General features: G+C 43.6%; 1 long non-coding RNA gene across 1 annotated transcript; it reads right to left on the reverse strand.

Moving 5' to 3' along the window:
• Positions 1-6020: 6020 nt before the first annotated feature.
• On the reverse strand, positions 6021-10311 carry LOC138743587 (uncharacterized). The gene is made up of 3 exons (XR_011344958.1): positions 9975-10311; positions 7396-7525; positions 6021-6312 (listed from the first exon to the last, which is right to left on the reverse strand). It is a non-coding gene; the product is annotated as an uncharacterized lncRNA (long non-coding RNA).
• Between the last annotated feature and the right edge of the window lie 1667 nt (positions 10312-11978).

An 11978-nucleotide genomic window follows, 5' to 3' on the forward strand; every position in this document is an offset into this window, starting at 1 on the left:
CTTTCTGTGTTAAATACACCCAACCCCCTCACTTCCACTGATGTCTGTGGCCACAAGTTCCACAGACTCCCAGCACTCTGGCTAATGAAATTTCTCTGTTTTAAATTGACATTTCGTAATAATATAAAAAAATGTAATATACTTGATATATCTTCAAATTTTGTCTGCTGCTGGATTTGCCTCTAGTGCTCCCGCAGTCTCTGCAGCTACACAGACTCCAGGTGCAACCTGAGCTCCATGTCCAAACCTTCAATACGATCAGGAAGCTTTTGGGGAGAATCATCGGGAGCCTTTCTTGCTCTCAGTGCGCTATGGAATCCCAGTTCCGTGATATGATTCCATGAGCCAGTCCCCAGCAGCCCCCACAGCCTGTGTGGGTCTTTCAACTGCAAGTCGCCAGCATCCCACAGACGGCATGGGTCCTTCAGCTGCTGCGGTCACCTTCATTGTAGGGTCATCTTCCATGCTTCACCTCAATGAGCGGGGAGGTGTTTCTACCCCCACCCCCACCCATCCCCATTTCTGGGGTACTGCACTGGTCCCACGGAGTCTGCAATCCCTCGTGGTACACTGCTCAGCGTAGGTGCCGTATCTAGGACACAGATCTCCAGGGTTGCAGAATTCCTTTTATAAAAAAAACATCAGTGGCTCCTTTAACAGGCCATTTAAAGACTGTCTGGAGATGTCAGCATCAGGACTTGGCAGTAGGACCTTGTGGAACAATGCTTTATCTCTGCTGCCCACTCTCCTGGGTCGACACCAGCGGCAGCATTGGCCTTACTGCAGCTACAGCAACACCTGTTTTATAATAATGCAAATCCACACGTAAGATCAGAAAATTTTTCTTTGGAATATTTTATTTTTGATTTTATCAACAAACAATTATCATCACAGATTAAGTATTTAAATGTGAATCTGCAGCGACTGTGGCGGCAGGGCTACTGATAAAGAGTCATCCACACAGTGTGAGGGTGAAACAAAGAATGACTTTATTGGTTTGAATTTGCTGCATCTCCGCGCTGGCCCGCCCACTTCCGGTGACATACCCACCAGCTTTAGAAGTTACATCATCGTGTCGCGGCGCCACTCTCCGGCCGGCAGGCCGCTCCGTGGAAGTGGAGGGCTCCTTCTCGGCAGTGAAGGGGAGCCCACGCCATCTTGGACCACCTGCGTGTTTGCGGCGATTCGGCCCGTGTACTCACGCGGTCGCCCGGCCGGCTACAAATCATTACTACATGTTCCAAATATGACCCCTATCCTTCCTCCCCCAAACAAAACCCTTAATGAAGAAGAATAAAAGGTGAAAAAATTAAAAGAAAGAGAAGGAAACAAGAAAGAGAGAAGAAAAAAAGAGGAGAATAAGAAAAGGCATGATCTAGATCTGAAATCCAATTAATCAAAGAAGAGGCCCAGTTATTTTAATTGAAATGTCAATAAAAGGAAGAAATTTAAGCTCAGAAATTGAGTAATGATGACTATCGAGAGTTTATTGTCACATGCAGGAGTAAAATGTACAGATGTTCCAAATTCTTACCTTCTGCAGCCAAACAGATACACGAACTACTTCAGTTTACATTCTTCTTTGGCTTGGCTTCGCGGACGAAGATTTATGGAGGGGGTAAAAAGTCCACGTCAGCTGCAGGCTCGTTTGTGGCTGACAAGTCCGATGCGGGACAGGCAGACACGGTTGCAGTGGTTGCAGGGGAAAATTGGTTGGTTGGGGTTGGGTGTTGGGTTTTTCCTCCTTTGCCTTTTGTCAGTGAGGTGGGCTCTGCGGTCTTCTTCAAAGGAGGTTGCTGCCCGCCAAACTGTGAGGCGCCAAGATGCACGGTTTGAGGCGTTATCAGCCCACTGGCGGTGGTCAATGTGGCAGGCACCAAGAGATTTCTTTAGGCAGTCCTTGTACCTTTTCTTTGGTGCACCTCTGTCATTTTGGCCAGTGGAGAGCTCGCCATATAACACGATCTTGGGAAGGCGATGGTCCTCCATTCTGGAGACGTGACCCATCCAGCGCAGCTGGATCTTCAGCAGCGTGGACTCGATGCTGTCGACCTCTGCCATCTCGAGTACTTCGACGTTAGGGATGAAAGCGCTCCAATGGATGTTGAGGATGGAGCGGAGACAACGCTGGTGGAAGCGTTCTAGGAGCCGTAGGTGGTGCCGGTAGAGGACCCATGATTTGGAGCCGAACAGGAGTGTGGGTATGACAACGGCTCTGTATACGCTTATCTTTGTGAGGTTTTTCAGTTGGTTGTTTTTCCAGACTCTATTGTGTAGTCTTCCAAAGGCGCTATTTGCCTTGGCGAGTCTGTTGTCTATCTCACTGTCGATCCTTGCATCTGGTGAAATGGTGCAGCGAGATAGGTAAACTGGTTGACCGTTTACATTAAGTAATAACAAAGTGCCGTGACATAAAAAGAGATGATAAATAGAGATGATAGGTTGAAAAATATTCATAGCTGCAGTTAGTTGAAGAGAAAAAAGTAACATCTTAATGGTGCAAACAGACCTCTTGGTGATCCTGACCTAGTTTTTAGTTAGGCTTAGGGTAACATGGAGAAGTACAAGAGCCTGATAGCTGTTGGATAAAAACTGTTGTGCTGGTCTTCAGAGCTCTGTGCCTTTTCCCCAGACTTTTCCCTGTCAATTAAGGGACCTTCAGGATTTCATCATACTTCTTTTTTACCTGTTGCTGTAATATTTCTAAGAGTGTATTGAAATTCTGCACTTGCATTTGACAGAGGTAAAGATCAACTTTATTATCCTTTAAACTATGCATGTGGTGAAACCATAAGCTGGTAGACTGGTTGATTGTCAGTGAAAGTGTCTGGGTTGATATCTGAGGATCACGCATACCAGTTCATCATGTTCTTCATGGGACCATATTATGAGATGCAGAATATAAAACACTCTTCTTCCTCTATCTTAAAATAGGTAAACATGAATCACATATCAACACACACATCTAATGAACACCAGTTATACATTCACCCCAGCCCCTTCCTTACAGAACTTTGCTCACAAATTTTCTTGAGAAGATTGTGTTTAGCTTGGCGTGAATATGAAAGTTAGCAGCAAATTTATATATTAAACAACAATTAAATTATCAATATGTCTGTGTAACACCTTCCCCCAAGTTGCTTTATTGAGTAAAATCTGACAGTAAGGCACATAAAGAGTGACATAGACAATTGAAAAGACTTTGGCAAGGAGTTAGATTTTAACAGGCAGATGCAGATAGGCCAACTTTAGAACTGTTGGGAGCATTCATTTAGTCGAGCCACATCAAGTGGGGGAAGAAGGAGAATTAATAACTTTGAATCAAGAACATTTCATCTGAACTGAAACAAAGTGAGGCAAATGTTGGGAAGAGTCGGTGGGTTCACAGAGAGACGAGTCTGGACACGTGTTACAATCACAGGTAACTTTAATGAACACACAGGAGACAAACAGGGGAGAACGTCAAATGATACTCAATTATTCTACTACTATATGGACATTGACATTGGACCAAGGTTGGACTTTGATTCCAGTGGCTGCCTATACTCTATATGCTCACCCACGTGTACATATTTTATAGAAGGACTTTCACACACATTCTCTGTTCCCTGTACCTACTGGGCTGCAGCTCTCTGCAAGAACTGATCTATCACAGTACTAAGGGTCAGCTTAAATGTAGTCTACACCTTACCTGGGATACTACCAATGAAGTCCACAGTAGCGACCTTGCATGGAGCGATGTCTGGGGCTTGGACCATGAGGCAGAGGAAAAAGAATGTGCTGTGCATTGATGTTATATTCAGTGCTAATCTGTGCTTCTAGCCAATAATGTCCATAGGTAATTTAAACAAGCCATCGATAAGGTGTGCACTAATGGGTGGCCGGAGTGATTGAGAGGCGATTGAGAGGTGATATTAAATATTTTTAAATTTAAATTTATTTTAAGTTTAGACATACAGCACGATAAACAGGACATTTCGGCCCATGAGTCCATGCCGCTCAATTCACACCCAATTAACCTTCACCCCACCCCCACCCCGGTACGTTTTGAATGTTGGAGAGAAAACAGAGTCCCCAGGGGAAACTTACACAGACATGGAGAGAACATGCAAATTCATTACAGACAGCATGGGATTTGAACCCTGATCCTGATCGCTTGCACTGTAAAGGCTAACCTCTAACCGCTTCCGAATAAGTTTCAGATAGGGAGGCAATGCGACCACCTGCAATCCACAATATTCCAGAGAGGCAGAGAGGCCACGTGTTTCTCCACAATCCACATATAACATCAACAAGCATGTTAAGTTGCTCAGAGAGGCAGGAATGGGGAGAAAGAACAGAATGTCAGTTATATGGATAAAACTGGAGTTATCGGGCTACCAATTACTTTAAAAAGCAGCATTTAGAAACAGGGAGAACAAAGAAATACATTGACTGAAAGATACATTGGTGGAGATGTAACAAAAATGGATTGGTTACCTGAAATTATTACACTTAATGTTATATTTGCAAATTTGCCAATAACACCACAGTTGTTGGCAGAATCACAAATGGCAATGAGGAAGTGTACAGGAGGGAGATGAATGATGTAACAGCGATAGCCTTGCGCTCAACATCAGCAAAACCAAGGAGATGATTATGGACTTCAGGAGAAGTCAGGGGTACACCACCCAGTCCTCATCGAGGGCTCAGTAGTGGAGAGGGTCAAGAACTTCAAATTCCTGGGAGTCAACATCTCTGAGGATCTGTCCTGGAACCTCAACATTGACATAATCATGAAGAAGTCTCGCTAGCGGATATACATTGTAAGGTGTTTGAGGAGATTTGATATGTCACCAAAGACATACATGAAAAATTACATGAAAATTTTTACTGGTGTACCGCAGAGAGACTACTGGCTGGTATGGTGACATCAAATCTCAGAACAAGGGAAAACTGCAACATCACAGGCACCAGATTTCACTGCATCAAGGACATCTGCATGAGGTGGTGCCTTGAAAAAGCAGCCTCCATCCTCAAAGACCCAACCACCCCCCAGCCCATGCCCTCTTCACGCTGCCACCATTGGGTAAAAGGTACAGGAGCCTAAAGACAAGCACTCAATGGCACAAGGACGGCTTCTTCCCCAGTGCCATCAAATTCCCTGAATAATCAATGAACCAAAGACACTGCCTTACATTTCGTGGTCTATTGTTTTATTTGCAGTAATGTCGTAAGATGGTTATAATATGCATGTTCGCACTGTGATGTTGTCACAAAACAACAAATTTCATGACTGGTTCTTGTCAATAAATTCTGATTCTGACGTCTGGAGGATTTGGAGAAAAGATGAGGTGATGTTTCTGCAGCTTTGTTGCGCATTGTTGGAGCAACGTAGGGGGCCAAAGACAGAGAGGTCAAAGTGGGAATGGAGTGCAAGAAACAATGTTTTGGAGAAACTCTGTTGATCGTGCAACATCCAATGGAAGTAAAGGGAAACTAAAGTCGAAGACCTGGGCCCTTTGTTTGGTCGCTGGCCTGAAACATCATTTACCCTCTATTTCCTATGGATGTCATGTGACTTGCAGCATTTCTCCAGCAACTTGTCACTCGATCCCAGCCTCTGCAGTGGGAATGGAGGCAGCTTTCTGGCTTGCACTCATTCCTGCCGAGATTTAGTTGTGCTGAATGGGAGCCACACATTGAAAGTTGAAATTGATAATTATTTTCATTCCCAAATATTTCAATTTTCAAATATGGTCTGAGCTGTTTGTTCTGTTTAGGATTTATCCAAACTGAAATAACAGGTATCTTTTCAACTTGTCAGCCAGGCAAGAAATTTCACATTAATTCTCAGCCACTTTTATAAACATTTCCTGATTTCTATTTCCAAATATAGATGAGAACTAAGTCATTACTGAAACATGAATTCAACTGACAAAGCAAACACCAACACGCTGTGATGCTGAATATCTCAAGCTGGAGACAGTTCATGGGTCGGACAGTGGCCATGGAGAGAGAAGCAAAGTTAATGCCCTGGATAGCTCACAAAACAAACTTTATTTCAGGCTGGTAACTATTCATCAGATTGTTACCTCTCTGTTGATGCTTTTATGTTTGAGTGGCAAGTTGAAAATATTTTCTTCAGAAATATCTGAGTACTGATGGACCCTAACTTACGATGTTCCGACTACGATATTTCAAAGTTATGTTGATTGGAATTAATTTTGAATGAAGGTAAGTCAGGTTCTACGTGTATCACCGTGGTTGCTTTTCCGTCTCTTGTAGTAGATTAACAAATGATCGCCCAACGCCATTTTTTAATGCAGATTGCTGTGGATGGGGAGAGAGAGGGAGTGTGAGAACCTGCACTGATTGCTGTCACTGGGGGGAGAGAGAGAGAGAGAGAGAGAGAGAGAGAGAGAGAGAGAGAGAGAGAGAGAGAGCAAGAGCATGTGCAGATTGTCGACGTTGGGGGAGGGAGGGAGAGTGAATGAGAATGCCCAGGATGTGCGCTTCTACATGTGGGTTGCAAGTGACGGCACTGCCCCAGTTACCTGCCGCCATGAGGAGAAGATGGTGAGTGGGAGGGGGGGGGGGGGGAGTGCCAAAAACTGAGTCATCTTGGTCACCGCAGTCCATTAATTTAATAATTGTCTCTACACTTGCATCAAGATTGGGTCCGTTTGTGTAGCTCTTGTTATTTCCACTGCTGACAGGTAAACCCCGACTTTCGATATTTTTTGACATATGATGGAAGTCCTAGAACCGATCCCCATCGTAAGTCCTTTATGCGCAAGCCTACAAGATTGAAATGGCAACTAAGGATAAAGTCCAAAAAAGAATCAAGATTGAAGATTAAAGTTTGGGGGACACTTATCCCTGCATTGAAGCCCCTGTTTTAGAACACAGAACACAATGAGTTTATTATCCAAGAATGAACAGTCATCAACCTCTGCTGACATCCTAAGTATGACAAGGTCACCTCGGTTAGTACAATGCAAAGATAGATAAGACTGCCATAAACACAGTCTTTCAATTTGTTGGACAACTTGGCAGTTTGGGCATGAATAATGCAACTTATGCCTGGTGTGCATTGGATGACATTGCTAGAAAACACTTTTCTGCCTAAGTTACTGAAGCTGAAAGTAGTGACTGTTTCAGCATGATTAGGTCAAATAAAGTTCAGAGGAAGAGGAAACAGGACTGCTTCATGAGGAAATTGGCATCTTGCCTCAAGACTACTGTGGGTTTATGAGGAATAATTATCTTGATATTGCTGAACTGCTTTGTCATTTTCATATGCAACCAGTTTGAATGTCTGTGATCTGTAACCTAATTTTTTTTCAACTGTCCATCGTCTCAGAGAGAGTTTTTTGCGCGGTGCATTAAAATCTTTATTTCCTATTCACTGACCCAGATGTGAGAAGATGATTGCTCTTGTACTGCCATGAGGGTGCTTGGCCAATCATCAATGATCGCCATCCATAGCTCACTCACTCCAACATTCCACAGGGACCAGGTTTCTCTGAACTTGAGGCATCCACTTCAAACAGAGCACAAGTGTGAAAATTGTTAGTTATCAGAATTCTGGGAATAGTTCAATTAATGTTGGATTAAATGATAAGAAATTCATGAATTAAAACATTTGCATTAAACAAACCACAACCAATGTAATATAAAAGGACTGTAGTCATTTGTGGGTTATACAAACACCAAGAGTTCTAACATTAAGCTTTAGAATTCAACAGTTCAGTTCAAATGTCGTTATCCATGGTCAAAAACGCAAGTTGACCTGCTGACTCAGAGAGACGAAAAGCAACTGCCCAGCCTCATGCTACTAGTCTGCTTCTCCCGACCTAACACGTGGCGGACACCTGCTCCCGCAAAGGCCCGATCCTCCGGAGGACGGTTTGAGAACTAAGTGCCACGATTTGCCACAGGACTCTTTGTTATTGTTCCTAAAAAAAAATCTTCCTGAACCAATCTCTAAAGCCATGAACAGGAAAGATAATTCCTCTGATGTTAAATATACCACAAATGAATGTAAAAGGTGATTGACAGGGATAGAGTATCTTTGCTGTTAGTAAATTAAGACTCGGGGATAATTATTAAAAATCGGTTGAAGCCCGGAGCAAGATTTTTGTAAAAGCAATGTATATTTCCAATTGCTTCATCATCAAAAGATTTGAATTGTTTTGATATGTTAGATCCCATCGATGTACCCCCTACTTTCAGGAGACACCTTGTAGCAGCGTGTTTAACATTTGGAATTGGAGTAGGTTGCAGAGAATCCTCTGAAGTATGGTAACGCCAGCATTTATTGCTGTCATTATCAAGTGGCCTATCCTCACAAAGGACCAAATATTTGGTCGGAGTAACAAAAGCATATCAGAGTCACATCATTCAGGTGGGTTTCAGGTGACAAATGTTCAGGGTGACAGGTGCCCCATCCTGAAAAGAATACAACAGAGAGGTTAAAAATAAATACTGTTCACAAAATCCAGCAGGTCTCACAGCATCCATAGGTGGCAAAGGTTTCAGGCCTCAGCCTTTCGTCAAGGAATGAGCAATAAGCAGGCAGGCGACTGAGGTGGGGGGAGGAGAGAAAAAGGGGAAAGGCACAGGTCACCAGCCAAGAGGTCTGAGGTGGACATGGACAGGGTCAGGAGAGATAAACTGAGAATTGATCGGGGTAATGGGGGAGGGGGGGGTGGCTTTGTGAATGCAGAGTTGGAGGAAAGGAAAGGCTCAGGGGACTGAAGGTATGGGGTGGGGTCTGACAGAAATGAGAGAAATCGATGTTAATGCCATCTGGTTGGAGGGTGCCCTATTTTCAATGGGCTCACAAGGGATCTGATGTGAACATCTCTGTATATTTAAACATTTTTTTTGAGAGAAGTATAAAAGCAGTGGAAGTTGGAATCCGAAACAAACTTGAGCTGCTGGAAGAACTCATTGGGTCAGGGCAAGAAATAGTCAATGTTTCAGGTCAGAACCCTTTTAGAGGCCAGAGAAGTGGCTTTGAGTGTAGTCAATAATGTTTAATCAAGCAGCTATCCTTGTTCTACATTGGAGGCTGATCTGCTTTGTGTTAATTGTCAGACACATCTTCCTCTCTCCTCTCTTCTCTGCTTTCCATAGGGACCACTCCCTCCATGACTCCCTCGTGCACTCATCCCTCCCCACCAAATTCCCCCATCCCCCCACCCCTGGTATCTTTCCCTGTGGCCGCAGGAGGTGCCACACTTGCGCCCACACCTCCTCCCTCGCCTCGGTCTGGGGCCTCAAACAGTTTTTTCGTGTGAAGCAACACTTCACTTGTGTATCTGCAGGACTGAGTTATGAATCCACTGGTCCCTTTGTGGCCTTCTCTACATCGGAGGAACTGGACAAACATTGGTAGAGCACTTCACTAAGCACTTTTGCTTCATCCACAACAGTAACAGAGAGTTCCCAGTAGCCAACCATTTCAGTTCTGAGTCACACTCCCACTCTCACATGTCTGTCCATGGCCTTAAGTACTATCCCAGTAAGATCACCCACAAATTGGAGGAAGAACACCTGATTTTCCATCTGGGCACTCTCCAGCCAAATGGCATTAACATCAACTTTTCTAGTTTCTGCTAACCTGCTCTCCTCTTCTCCTCCCCCCTTCCTTTCCCCTTCCCAGTTCCCCTCCCTCCCTTCACACAGCCATCCCTCCTCCCTCTGATTACTGTCGTTCCCTCCCTCCCTTCTCCACTGAATACATCCTGCTTTGCAACCACCTCTTCCCCCATCCCCACTCTTTCGTTCTGACTCCTGTCGACAACTTTCCAATTTTGTGCTCAAGTCCGAAATGCCGATTATGTATTTTCATTTTTGCTATATAAAGGACACTGCTTGACCTGCTGAGTTTCTCCAGCTTTGCGATTTTAACTTCAACCACAGTGTCTGCAGATTTTTGTGTTTTACTTCTGCTACCCCAATAATTCCAAAAGAAGGTCACCCACCTGCAATCCCTCACGATGACGAGGCTGCATGATATTCTTCAAGCTCACTAATGAATGAATCAAGTCCGTGCCTTCACCCAGTCCACACTGTTTTGTGTCTCCAATTCTTCTTCATTGTAATTGACTCTTAATTGCCCTCTGCAGTGCAATCAGCTTGGTCAACACCACCACAAGTAGGACCATCGTCCATAAGTAAAACCCTGCTTAACAACAGTGCCTGCATCTGAAGAATTTGATTGGCATCAATCTCATTGAAAAGCATGTTTGTAAACTTTGTTTAGCCTGGCACCCAATACCTGAGGACAAAGTTGAATTCAAATAACGTCATTGCATGCAAAGCTGTCACCACATCGTTAGTATACAAGCCCATTGTGACAAGCATGACACATGCAGGGTCTCCTCTGAGTCTCTCCCCATCCTTACAGGCAGGAGGTTGTTATACATTTGCAAATGAATGGCTTGCTCAATTTTTTTTTGTTTGGGATCTCATGGATATTTCACTAGGGACTGTTTACATAGGTCTGGGAGGTGTTGATGCATGAAGCAGTCAAGGAATCAAGTTGGACTGAGTTTCTATGTGGGCGAGTTAGCACAATGTTTGTGTGCTTAGCCTATTTTCAAAACTGGAATATCTGATCCTAAAAAAGTTCAAAGCATTTTATCCCAGCAATAAATATTATAATTTAATTAGTATATACTGTAGCAGATGATTCAGTGAAAAATGACTTAGTTTATCCCTCTGAACAAAACATGAAGCAGTTCAATAAGATTCGGGCTTGTGTCTGAGTTGGTTAAATTTGAATAAGCTTTGACAAATGAAGTGTAAAGGGTGAGGAAAATTATGATTATCATTTGTTATCGATGATAAAGTCGTTGTCAGGTTCAGCAAAAGCTGGAAATATTAAGTGGACGTGGAAAGAAGCAACACCTCAGATCAATGCCTTTTGTCAGAGCATTGCTTTTTTCTTGAACGAGTGCCCAGGACAAACCCTAGCCCTGCCTGACCTGCAAAATGCTCTCAGCATTCTCCAGTTGCAGCACAGAAGTTGGGGATTCCAATGATAATGATGAGAAGTTCATTATCATGCACATATGTGCAACATACAGATGTGCTCCAAAACTTTCTGCCGCCAAACAGGTTCTTTGTAAAAAGAAACATCCCCAACAGTATACATTAAATTACTGCATGGAAAGAGAGAATAAATATAAAAGACAGATGGACTATAAATATTCACAGTTGCAGGAATACAAGAAAAATAGTAGTGTTTCAATGGTACAGGTAGGCCTTTAGATGGTACAGGTAGATACAGGTAGGCCTTTAGATGGTACAGGTAGATACAGGTAGGCCTTTAGATAGTACAGGTAGGCCTTTAGATGGTACAGCTAGATACAGGTAGGCCTTTAGATATGGTGCAGGTAGGCCTTTAGATGGTACAGGTAGGCCTTTAGATGGTACAGGTAGATACAAGTAGGCCTTTAGATATGGTACAGGTAGGCCTTTAGATGGTACAGGTAGTTACAGGTAGGCCTTTAAGATAGTACAGGTAGGCCTTTAGATGGTACAGGTAGATACAGGTAGGCCTTTAGATATGGTGCAGGTAGGCCTTTAGATGGTACAGGTAGGCCTTTAGATGGTACAGGTAGATACAAGTAGGCCTTTAGATATGGTACAGGTAGATACAGGTAGGCCTTTGGATAGGGTGCAGGTAGATACAGGTAGGCCTTTAGATATGGTACAGGTAGGCCTTTACATGGTACTGGAGTTTTCTATGATGAGGACTGATCCCTGTTGGGGAAAAAAAATATATTGAAGTGGAGATGCTGAACTTCCAGTTTCTGCCTGAAAAGAGCAGTGAGAAAAGGCTGTGACCAGGTGATCGGGTGATGGGAGATGCTGTGAGATTAGAATAACCCAGTCAGTCCCGTTCTCCTCTATTTTCCCCAGAAGTCAGCACATCATTTACCCTGAGGTACCAATAAAACCCTTTTTTTTGTTTCCACCAC

This window comes from Narcine bancroftii, chromosome 9 (assembly GCF_036971445.1).
Source record: "Narcine bancroftii isolate sNarBan1 chromosome 9, sNarBan1.hap1, whole genome shotgun sequence".
NCBI lineage: Eukaryota > Metazoa > Chordata > Chondrichthyes > Torpediniformes > Narcinidae > Narcine > Narcine bancroftii.